This window comes from Heptranchias perlo, chromosome 26, assembly GCF_035084215.1.
Source record: "Heptranchias perlo isolate sHepPer1 chromosome 26, sHepPer1.hap1, whole genome shotgun sequence".
In the NCBI taxonomy this organism is placed as follows: Eukaryota; Metazoa; Chordata; class Chondrichthyes; order Hexanchiformes; family Hexanchidae; genus Heptranchias; species Heptranchias perlo.
Genome location: NC_090350.1, coordinates 41,267,698 through 41,280,835, shown reverse-complemented (window position 1 = coordinate 41,280,835; position 13,138 = coordinate 41,267,698).

Sequence of the window (13,138 nt, the reverse complement as noted above, 5' to 3'; positions counted from 1 at the left end):
CCCCACATCCATGCCACTATTACTAAACCACGGACATCTATCAGCCTGCCCATGCTGCAGGAAACTATAGTAGCCCAGCTGCCAACCAGGGAGGGGTACCAAGACCTATCTACCCCAGAGACCCCTGATCCATCACCCCTTCGACTCCCTGTGAAAGGTGCCCAATACAAGAAAATATTTTGGGTTAGAAAAAGAATCCCACTTCCCTAGCCTGGACGCCCGCCACTGTGGAGCCCAATACTGGATCCTGGTATATCTCATCTCACAGGGTGTACCACAGAGTCCTTTATGGGTCAGAAAAGTGGAAACTTCTAGAGTTGGGGGGGTGGGTGGGGTGACATTCGCTCATAGAAAATCGGCAGCCTCGTCCAACACCGTGCCCAGTTTTCTTTCCATTGACTTCAACAGCCAAGTAAACAATTAAAGAAAGAAAGACTTGTGTTTATATCGTGCCTTTCACAACCTCAGAATGTCCCAAGCTCTTCGCAGCCAATGAGGTACTTTTGAAACGTAGTCACTGTTGTAATGTAGGGAAACGCGGCAACCAATTTGCGCACAGCAAGATCCCACAAAGCAGCAATGAGATAACCTTTTTTTTAATTCGTTCATGGGATGTGGGCGTCACTGGCGAGGCCGGCATTTATTGCCAATCCCTAATTGCCCTTGAGAAGGTGGTGGTGAGCCGCCTTCTTGAACCGCTGCAGTCCGTGTGGTGATGGTTCTCCCACAGTGCTGTTAGGAAGGGAGTTCCAGGATTTTGACCCAGCGACGATGAAGGAACGGTGATATATTTCCAAGTCGGGATGGTGTGTGACTTGGAGGGGAACGTGCAGGCGGTGTTGTTCCCATGTACCTGCTGCTCTTGTCCTTCTAGGTGGTAGAGGTCGCGGGTTTGGGAGGTGCTGTCGAAGAAGCCTTGGAGAGTTGCTGCAGTGCATCCTGTGGATGGTACACACTGCAGCTACTGTGCGCCGGTGGTGAAGGGAGTGAATGTTTCGGGTGGTGGATGGGGTGCCAATCAAGCGGGCTGCTTTATCTTGGATGGTGTCGAGTTCCTTGAGTGTTGTTGGAGCTGCACTCATCCAAGCAAGTGGAGAGTATTCCATCACACTCCTGACTTGTGCCTTGTAGATGGTGTAAAGGCTTTGGGGAGTCAGGAAGTGAGTCACTCGCCGCAGAATACCCAGCCTCTGACCTGCTCTCGTAGCCACAGTATTTATATGGCTGGTCCAGTTAAGTTTCTGGTCAATGGTGACCCCCAGGATGTTGATGGTGGGGGATTCGGCGATGGTAATGCTGTTGGATGTCAAGGGGAGGTGGTTAGACTCTCTCTTGTTGGAGATGGTCATTGCCTGGCACTTCAGACGCGTGAATGTTACTTGCCACTTATGAGCCCAAGCCTGGATGTTGTCCAGGTCTTGCTGCATGCGGGCTCGGACTGCTTCATTATTTGAGGGGTTGCGAATGGAACTGAAAACTGTGCAATCATCAGCGAACATCCCCATTTCTGACCTTATGATGGAGGGAAGGTCATTGATGAAGCAGCTGAAGATGGTTGGACCTAGGACACTGCCCTGAGGAACTCCTGCAGCAATGTCCTGGGGCTGAGATGATTGGCCTCCAACAACCACTACCATCTTCCTTTGTGCTAGGTATGACTCCAGCCACTGGAGAGTTTTCCCCCTGATTCCCAATGACCTCAATTTTACTCGGGCTCCTTGGTGCCACACTCGGTCAAATGCTGCCTTGATGTCAAGGGCAGTCACTCTCACCTCACCTCTGGAATTCAGCTCTTTTGTCCATGTTTGGACCAAGGCTGTAATGAGGTCTGGAGCCAAGTAGTCCTGGCAGAACCCCCAAACTGAGCATCAGTGAGCAGGTTATTGATGAGTAAGTGCCGCTTGATAGCACTGTTGACGACACCTTCCATCACTTTGCTGATGATTGAGAGTAGACTGATGGGGCGGTAATTGGCCGGATTGGATTTGTCCTGCTTTTTGTGGACAGGATATACCTGGGCAATTTTCCACATTGTCGGGTAGATGCCAGAGTTGTAGCTGTACTGGAACAGCTTGGCTAGTGATATTGGTTACTGGATCAATATTGGCCAGGACACCAGGGAGAACTCCCCTGCTCTTCTTCAAAATAACACTGTGACATCTTTAACATCGACCTGAGAGGGCAGATGAAGCCTCGGTTTAATGCCTCATCTGAAAGACAGCACCTCTGACAGTGTAGCACTCCCTCCGTACTGCACTGACATGCCAGCCTAGATTTTGCCTTCATGTGTCTGCAGTGGGACTTAAACCCACAACCTATTGACTCAGAGGTGAGAGTGTTACCACTGAACCACGGCTAGCTGGTGCTTTGAAAGTCTTCAGATTGTAGAAGGAAAGGCCATATGGGGGGGGAATAAGGAGTTCTCAGTTTTGAGAAATAATGAGTTAGACTAAGAGACAGTGAGATATGTATTTCAACACACAGTGAGGATGCATGGAGTTGTGATTTTCTACAGATGAATGCATAGTGTTCTTACAGCAACTCTATTTGACCAGAGATATGTTGTAGATATGTGATCTGCTCAGTTAAGGTAAGGAAGAACACTAAGAGTTAAAGATTTACAATCTGAAGGGTGGATGAGAGAGGTGATCTCCACAAATCGCCTGGTACGTTGAAATCCTCGGCCATCTATCCCAATGGGCGACAAGTGGCGCACATACTAAAATAATTCTTACAAATTGACAATTCAGCGTACCTTGATTAATGTTTTACAAGGAATATGAATATTTTGCACTGCTCTGAGCTTTGTTAAACCCAAATCCTTGACACTCCAACACACCAAGGTTACCTTGGCAGTCTGGTCCATTTACTCGCCTTTTTGATCGAGCAGATTTTTTTCTGCAGAAAATGTTGCTTGATTAATGATCCATGTCCCTACCCCAACATTGTGCCTCATCGGCCAACATAGAATCATAGAATGTTTCAGCATAGCCACAGGTCATTCACCCCTCAACTCCATTGTGATGTTTTTCTCCATTCTAATCCCATTCTCCGGCTCACTCTCCGTATCCTTTAATATTCCTTTTTTTCAAGCAACTATCTAACTCCCTTTTGAAGGAATTTATGGACTCCACTTCAATAACACTCGATGGCAGAGAATTCCACACTCTAACCACCTACTGTAGAAAGAACTGTGGGCTAGACACGCTTTTAATAACTTTTGTAATTATCTTAAATTTGGGCCCTTGTGTTATGAGAGTATGGTAGGGTAGTGGTTATGTTCCTAGACTAGTCATCCAGAGTCCTTGGACTAATAATCTAGTGAATGCAGGTTCAAATAGTAGCATAGGAAATCTTTAGTTAGAAATCTAACTAAGTTTTAAAAATTTGGAAGTAAAAAGCTGGTATCAGTAAAAGTGACCATGAAGCTGTGGATTTTTTTTTAAAACCCAACTGGTTCACTAATGTCCTTCAGGGAAGGAAACCTGCCGTCCTTACCCGGTCTGGCTCCATGTGTGACTCTAGTCCTACACCAACGTGGTTGACTCTTAACTGCCTTCTGAAGTGATCTAGTGAGCCACTTAGTTGTATCAAACTGCTACTGCAGCAGTTCAAGAAGAGGGCCCACCACCACCCTCTCAGGTCAACTAGGGATGGCCAATAAATGCCGGCCATGCCGGAGAATGAATTTTTAAAAATTACCATCTCACCAACCAACTATTTACCCACTCTTAACCCTTCATAATCTGGAAGACCTCTATCAGGTCACCCCTTAACTTTCTCAGCTCTAGTGAAAATGCCAAACATTGCAAGTCTCTCTCAATAACTGTAACCCTAAACCCTGGTAACATCCAAGTCAATCCATGGGACACCTTTTCCTTTCTTTTTACATTCTTCCTATAATGAGGTGCCCAAAACTCCACCTGTCATCTAACTATGGTTTTGTTCAAGTTTAACATTACCTTCTCGCCTTTGTATTCTGGACTCTCTACATACAAAACCAAGCATTCTATTTGCCTTTTTAACTGCCTTATCTAATTGCACTGCTGCCTTTAATGAGCTGTACATCCGCACACCAAGGTCGCCCTGCTCCTCTACTCCACTTAAATCATGCTACACTCAGACCCTGCACAAGGAAACAAAGTCAGGATTTGGCAAATCTTTCTCTCTGTTTGAGTCATCTTGAAACGTGCCATTGCGTCGTTCAGGAGAAAATAAGGCAAGTCAAGAGGCCATTTGGCCCATCGAGCTCAGGGTGTGCGTAATGTGTGCTTGGTCTCAAGATGCACCCGCTTGTACCAATTAGACTCTGTGGCCTTAAAGGGACAGGCCAGGTTAAGTATTGCGTTACATGGTATCATATTCCTGTCTGTGCAAAACAGTCTGCATGCTCTGACTTACTATGAACAATGTCACAGGTCATTCACTAATCTATTTTTACAATGTTTTCCCTCATTTAAATTGCTATATCCTGGTCCTAATTTCCTTTAAATATATTCTGACTTTGCCATATTATAGTGGTACGGTAGTGTAGTGGTTATGTTACTGGACTAGCAAAAGCCAGAGGACTGGACAAAGAAAGTTAGTTTAAATCCCACCACGACAGTTTGAAAGTTTGAATTCAGTTTTAAGAAAGAATCTGGAAATAAAAAGCTGGTCTCAGTAAAAGTGACCACGAAGCTGTCGGATTGTCGTAAAAACCCAACTGGTTCACTGATGTCCTTAAGGGAAGGAACGTTACCCGTTCTTGTTCAAAATAGTGCCGTGGGATCCTTTACATCCAGCTGAGAGGGCAGACAGGGCCTCAGTTTAACATCTCATCTGACAGTGCAGCACTCCCTCAGTACTGCACTGGGAATGTCAGCCTCGATTGTGTGCTCAAGTGGGACTTGAACCTATATTTGTCTAACTCAGAGGTGAGAGCGCTACTAACTGAGCCACAACTGATACCTAGGGTGCTGCCCGTGCGTGAAGTGTGGGCACCTGAGTCCAGGTGCCAGAGGGCAGTCGTGGGACTGTGAGACTTCAGGAGAGAACGTGGGGAAGGGAGAAAATAATCCTATCGAGTTCCCCTCAGAATCTTGTATGTTTCAATAAGATCTCCTCTCATCCTCCTGCCAACTGACTGGCACGGGGTGATGGAGTTCCAGCAACAGATGCAGAACATTACAGGGCCTGCAGGAACCTCATATTAATGCAGGAGACAGTTTCACTTAGGGAAGAACAGATGGTACAGACATGAGGATCAAATCTGCCCACATTACTATACAAGCGGTGTATTAATATGTCACTAATTATTATGCACCACCCAGGGAGACTGATTCGTAATCCTTCTTTGGACTGCTCTGAGACATCCTATCTTCTGAAAGGTCAAACTGAAGGACTTTATAAACATAAGCAAAACCATTCTAAATAAGGAGAACAAACAGAAAGGTTTGTTTTGTTTCAAAAGTTTGTTTCGTTCCAAAAGTTCGTTTTGTTCCAAAAGATTTGTTTCGTTCCAGATGTTTGTTTCATTCCAAAAGTTTGTTTCGTTCCAAAAGTTTGTTTCATTCCAAAAGTTTGTTGCTTTCCAAAAGTTTGTTCTTTTCCAAAAGTTTGTTTTGTTCCAAAAGTTTGCTTCTTTCCAAAAGTTTGTTATGTTCCAAAAGTTTGTTTCTTTCCAAAAGTTTGTTTGGTTCCAAATGTTTGTTTCATTCCAAAAGTTTGTTTAGTTCCAAAAGGTTTGCGGTTTCATTCCAATGGTCATTTCAGAGCACCCCCTGAACTCAGTAGTTGAATTTACTGCACAATGTGGAACTGAGTCATGCTGTCTAAGAAGGATCTAGATCCGATCTCCAACCTGTAGCTGATCTCAAATGGACAGTGGTTTGGGGATCTACAATTGGCATCAGTGCCTCTTGGATCAGCCGGGGTTCCTTCTCCTGGTTGCTTACCAGTAACTGCTGCTGGAAAGTATGTGTTAACTTCATTTTAAGGTTAAAAAACTTTGGAAAAGATAGGTTGGGTTAAGTAGGAAAAAACAAACAAAATGAAAGTAAAAAAAAATGAAAATAGTACAGATAAAGAATGGGAAACAGGGAGAAGAATAGGGTGATAACCCAAGCAGAATTAAATTTTTTAATTCATTCTTGGGCTGTGGGCGTCACTGGTAAGGCCATAAGACCATAAGAGAGAGGAGCAGGGGTAGGCCATTTGGCCCCTCGAGCCTGCTCCGCCATTTAATGAGATCATGGCTGATCTGATTTTTACCTCAACTCCACTTTCCCGCCTTTTCCCCATATCCTTTGACTCCCTTGCTGATCAAAAATTTGTCTAACTCAGCCTTGAATGTATTCAATGACTCAGCCTCCACAGCTTTTTGGGGTAAAGAATTCCAAAGATTCACAACCCTCTGGGAGAAGAAATTCCTCCTCATTTCCGTCTTAAACGGCGATCCCTTATTCTGAGACTATGCCGCCTAGTTTTTGATTCCCCCATGAGGGGTAACATCCTCTCAGCATCTACCCTATCGAGTTCCCCTCAGAATCTTGTATGTTTCAATAAGATCTCCTCTCATCCTTCTAAACTCCAATGAGTATATACCCAACCTGTTCAATCTTTCCTCATAAGACAACCCTTCCATACCCGGAATCAACCTAATGAATCTTCTCTGAACTGCCTCCACTGCAAGTATGTCCTTCCTTAAATAAGGGCACCAGAACTGTATGCAGTACTCCAGGTGTGGTCTCACCAGTACCCTGTACAGTTGTAGCATGACTTCCCTGCTTTTATACTCCATCTCCCTAGAAATAAAGGCCAATATTCCGTTTGCCTTCCGGATTACCTGCTGCACCTGTATGTTGACTTTTTGTGTTTCATGTACGAGGACACCCAGATCCCTCTGTACCGCAGCATTTTGCAGTATTTCTCCATTCAAATAATATTTTGCTTTTTTTATTTTTCCTCCCAAAGTGGATGACTTCACATTTTCCCACATTATATTCCATCTGCCAAATTTTTGCCCATTCGCTTAACCTGTCAATATCCATTTGCAGACACTTTGGGCTCGATTTTTGGACGTCCGAGCGGCTGCGTTCGTGGCAGGGGGGCTCCGAAAATTGGCGGTTCCCGGGGCGGGTCTGGAGCCTGGCTCCAACCCTCCCACTTCCGGGTTCCCCAATGACGCGCTTAGATGCGCGCGCAGCCCCCGCATGCGGGACTCCCGCCGGCAATTAAAGCCGGCGGGATCCCAATTCAGGCAATTATTTTGATACTTCAGGTCGTTAGCAGACCTGATTTGTAGGATATTTTAGGAGGGGTGGGATTTTCATCTAAACTGAGAGTGTTTCCCCTACTAGGGGAAACACTCCCAGTTGAAATGGATGTGCTGCAGCCACCAGCCTGTGGCAGCTGCAAAGGTCCATTTGACAGGTGGCGGGGGGGAGACCCTCACTCATTGCAGGAGGCCACTCTGTCACTTTAGGCAAAGTTTGGTCTGCACCACCCTCCTCCTAACACTAAAATTCACAAACATGCAACCTCAACCCCGGTGTGCAGACACATTTACGTACCTTGCGGACCCCCTCAAACGTACATCTTCCGGATGGGGGCCGCCGTAGCTGCAGTCATGACCTCCTCGGACGGCGAACAGCATCACCAGCCTTGCCGGCCATGCTGTCCATCTCTGACACGTGGAGCTCCACAAGACAGTGCTGTGACACATCCACCTGCACAGCAGGAGGGAGGGCAACTGCAGAGAGAGATGTGTCGCAGAAGGCAATACCCTCGCCATGGGGTCTTCTGACCGAAGCTCAGCTTCCTGGACCTCTCTGAGCAGCAGTGCACACGGAGGCTCAGAGTCACTTGACATGTAGTCGTGGACATCTGCAGCCTCCTTCATGCCGAGCTGCTCCCGGCTGGCCCGAGCACCATCTTCTTACCTGTCGCTGTCAAAGTCACCACTGCCCTCAACAACCTCTGCCCCGCATCCTTTCAGTGTGCCACCGGGGACATCGCTGGCGTCTCTCAGTCATCTGCACAAAAGAGCCCTGCAAATACACCTACACCCACCCTGCAGTGACACAATGGGTGGCATTAGGTGTGGGTCTCCATGGTGATCCTCAGGAAAGGGCATTATTGCACAAACCAGACAAGATTTATCAAAGACGTGGCAGTAGTGGTGATAACAATTTTTTATGATTTTTTGCAAAACAAACAAAAGTAAATCAAAAACATGACATTTTGTCTTACACCCTTGTGCATCCCCTTTGTGCTCACAAAACCTTCGCATTACGTTTACGGGAACCCCTGTGGTGTTACCCCTGTGGCTTCAGCAGAGGTAGTGGCAGGTTGCTCTTGTCCATGCCCTGACCGATGAGATGCTTTGGGCCTACGCCCTCTGGGTTTCGGTGCCCGTGAGGGGCCCCTCCAAAGACTGCTCCACCTGCACCTGTGCAGGGGCAGACTCGGCCACCTGGAGAGGGGGCAGCATTGCGGGTACTGGTTGAGAGAGGGGGCAGCATTGCGGGTACTGGTTGAGAGAGGGGGCAGCATTGCAGGTACTGATTGAGAAGGGGGCAACGGGTGAGACGTGGGAGCGCTTTGAGTGGCTCCTTTCGTCATCATCCCTCTCCTGGCCCAGGCTCACATCACTCCTTCCACCCTGCTGGACGACAGTTTGGAGGACTTGTGTGAAGCCTTGAAAGGCCAGTTGTAAGACATCTGTCAGCCTGTTTAAGGCGGCAGAATGTTGCTCAACCTGAATCCGAATGGCTGTTGTCAGGGCCTGAATGGAATCATTGTTGAGCCGTGCTTGACGCTCGATGGAGGCTGGCCTTTCCTCCATCGCAGACATTCCCGCACCTACCCGCAACACTACCTCAGAGATGCCTTCACGTCCCTGTTACAGTATTCCACTCATGCAGGAGTTGGACTCCTCCATCCTCTGCGCGATTGTGGAGAGTGTGCGTGGCAACTGTTCCAGTACGTCGGCAATGTGCTGCTGGCCCTCGATGACTCTCCTTTTCACGGCTGGCCCCTCGGGTTCAGCATCTGGGTCCAGCTGAGCAGAGCCTGGAGAAGAGTGCTTCCACAGACGCGGACTCTCCATGGCTGCCCCTGCCACCAGGGTCTGCTTGTGCTCACGTTTGCATGGTGACTCACCATGTGCAAGCCCAACTAAGTGAGGACGAGGACCCACCGAGGTGTGTGTATCTGCGCTGGTGGATGGCTGGCTCAGATGTGACGATGCCCCATCAGAGGCCGGCAGGTCCTCTGAGGAATCGCCCTCCGCTGTCACGGCGCTCGCAGATGGTCCTGCAAGAGAACAGAAATCAATATTAAGCATGTGGACAGATGTTGAGGTGCTGCAGATGCCAAGTGATGCTAAGATCATTCGCTATCATGAGTGCTGAGTGTTAGATTTCTGTCACCATCCGCTAGTACATTCCCAGTCTTGGCATCCGCCACGGACAGGCACTCCAGCGTCCGGCTTATTTAGAGTACCTGCTGCTCCGTATCTGTTAAGGTCACCTGGTGTGGCAGGCCCCCTCTGGTCCTTGCCCTCTCCCGCGCATTCTGGCATCTCTTTTCCTATCAAGGCAAAACGCAGAGGCGTGATTGAGTGATGGTTGCATGGTGAGCCGCTGCACGCATTGGTGTGGGTGGGGGTGAGCGTGAGGAAGATGCATGGGAGGGTGCGTGTGAGACATAGCCATGAGGTTGTATGAGGATTGGGTTGCGTGGTAGTGTTCGAATGGGAACTGGGGCGGTGAGTAAGTGCAGGCAAGGTGAGGATGATGGTTGAGTGGATGTGAGGAGTGATGCGAGAGCGTTGTGGTGGCAGTGCAGAAAGAGTTGTGTGGTGGTGGAGGTGATGTGGAAGACGGAGTGTGCGAGAATGCGTAAGTATACTCACTTTGGCTGACCTGGTTAGGTCATTAAATCGCTTCCTGCACTGGGCCCAGGTTCTGGACACATTGCCGCTGCTGGTGACCTCCTCGGCCGCCTCCAGCCAGGCCTTCTTGGTGACAGAGGGAGGACACCTCCTCCCATCCGATGGAAAAAAAAATTCCCTCCTCCTCCTCCCCCATCGAGCAGCACCTGGAGTGAGGAGTCAGAGAACCTTGGAGCAGCCTTGCTTCTGGCCTGCTTCATGATCCAAAATTGGTTCTTTGCTGCAGGAGGAGCTTTGGAGGACTACCCCTTTAAATAGGGCTCCTCCTACTGACAGCCTGTGATGCGGGTGCGCAGTGCGCCCGCTGCGCAGGTCTAGAACGGGAAACCCGGAAGCAAAGGTAAGTGCCTTCAATTAGGCTGCGATCGCGTGCGGAGCACCCTGAATTCATTGGGCGCATTACCCACGCACCCAATCGACCCCCCGCTGCCAACCCGCCTCCCTCCTCATATCGAGCCCTTTGTGTCCTCATCGCAACTTGCTTTTTCACCTATCTTTGTATCACCAGCAAATTTGGCCACAAGATACTCTGTTCCGTCATCCAAGTCATTGATATATATTATAAATAGTTGAGGCCCCAGTACTGAGCCCTGTGGCACCCCGACATTTGTTGCCCATCCCTAGTTGCCCCTTGAGAAGGTGGTGGTGGGCCTTCTTCTTGAACCGCTGCAGTCCGTGTGGTGAAGGTGCTCCCACAGAGCTATCAGGGGGTTCCAGGATTTTGACCCAGCGATGTTGAAGGAACGGCTGATATATGTCCAAGGAGAAACTTCTTTATCCAGGGAGTGGTCAGAATGTGGAACTCGCTACCACATGGAGTAGTTGAAGGGAATAGCATAGATGCATTTAAGGGCAAGCTGGATAAACACATGAGGGAGAAAAGAATAGAAGGTTATGTTGATAGGGTGAGATGAAATAAGGTAAGAGGAGGCTCGTGTGGAGCATAAACACCATCATTGACCTGTCGGGCCAAATGGCTGTAAATTCTATGTAATTCTATGTAAAATATAAAAGCCTTACAAAAAAAAATGGCATTGCCCTGTTCTTCCGAATCAGCCTCGCTACAGTAGGTTATTCATAGATTTATATTTATTGTGAAATGACATACTTGAAATAAGAAACACAAATATTTCTCTAGACTGGTATAAATCCCTGGCATAACTGCAAGAAAGCGACCATTTTATTGATAAATGGGAAGGGAAGCTTTCCTTGTAATGTTCAGTGTTGAATTAGTTATAAGTATCGCTTTGAAATGTTTCTCTCTCACTGTCCGAATGAAACAGAACCGAGACAGAAACTGATAGCAAAGCAAATGATTATCAATTGCACCCGTAGACTTTGCCATAAATACACACCCTCCACTCTCGAATAGGGGAATGATAATCCGACTCAGAGAGGTTTGGAAAGTAATTCATAATCATACAACGCACATATTTCAACGTGAATATCACTCGATGTGAGGCATAAATCTATGTTTATGAATTATAGATGCCCTACATCATTCCAGACCCTTGTGTTTGCTTTGTTCCTTTATTTTTCCTGAAAACTGAAATGTTATACATTGAAGAAAATGGCCTCTCACTGTCAAAATGGGCTCCCTCGTTTGCCCCCTCTCCCCCACCCTCCTTGCTCTCCCAGGGGTGTATTTTCCCTTTGCCATTAATTTATTTCTGCTCATTCATTTTAAACAGGTTTACAGCTGATGTTAAATATCGCCAGATGACCAAAGACCAAGGTCCATCTAGTTCGCCTTCTACCATCCTGGTAGTCGCATGATACAATGATAATGGTTTGTTGACTAATTATAGCAATCAATCTCTATCAATTAGTCTACAAGACACAAACATGACACGAGGAAAACTCCAGTGGTGGAGAACTTTGGGAGCCACAGGTTCAAAGTTACCTGTTCCTCCCAAGCATGCACCTACCAAAAAAATATCAAACATTCTATGCCGACCGTGGACTGGTGACCTGCTCAAATATTTCTGCTAGCCCAGCTGTGACCCCCCTCCTCCTCCCCTCAGGGGAAGCTCCCCCATCTGTCAGGGACAGTCAGTCTGAATTTTGATCCCTCCGCTCACCACCACACTCTTGGTTTCGCCAGCTCCTGCAGCCACACTGCCGAATAAGGAACTCGGCTGATGAAGCAATGCTGTTGAACAAGTTTCAAGCTGCCTCATGTTGCACCACAATGGCTTCTGGTCTAAATCGGTTTCTTCCACTCATTTACCATTAATGTAAACAGCATAAGGCGACTGGAGTACTGTGTCCAAGTTTGGGCGCCTCATTATAAAACAGACATTAAAACCATAGAGAGCGTAGAGCAAAGATTGACCAGAATGATGCCAGGATAAACTATAGTAATGAAATAAAAACAGAAAATGCTGGAGAAACTCAGCAAGTGAGGCAACATCTGTGGAGGAAGAAACAGAGTTGACGTTTCTGGAGAACTGGAAGATGTTAAAAGAGCTTCTACAAATACATAAAGGGCAAAAGAGTAACTAGGGAGAGAGTAGGGCCTCTTAAGGATCAACAAGGTCATCTATGTGCGGAACCACAAGAGATGGGTGAGATCCTGAATGAATATTTCACATCGGTATTTACGGTTGAGAAAGGCATGGATGTTAGGGAACTTGGGGAAATAAATAGTGATGTCTTGAGGAGTGTACATATTACAGAGAGGGTGGTGCTGGAAGTCTTAACGCGCATCAAGGTAGATAAATCTCCGGGACCTGATGAAATGTATCCCAGGACGTTATGGGAGGTTAGGGAGGAAATTGCGGGTCCCCTAGCAGAGATATTTGAATCATCGACAGCTACAGGTGAGGTGTCTGAAGATTGGAGGGTAGCAAATGTTGTGCCTTTGTTTAAGAAGGGCGGCAGGGAAAAGCCTGGGAACTACAGACTGGTGAGCCTGACATCTGTAGTGGGTAAGTTGTTAGAGGGTATTCTGAGGGACAGGATCTACAGGCACTTGGAGAGGCAGGGACTGATTAGGAACAGTCAGCATGGTTTTGTGAGAGGAAAATCATGTCTCACGAATTTGATTGAGTTTTTTGAAGGGGTAACCAAGAAGATAGATGAGGGCTGTGCAGTAGACGTGGTCTACATGGACTTCAGCAAAGCCTTTGACAAGGTACCGCATGGTAGGTTGTTACATAAGGTTAAATCTCATGGGATCCAAGGTGAGGTAGCCAATTG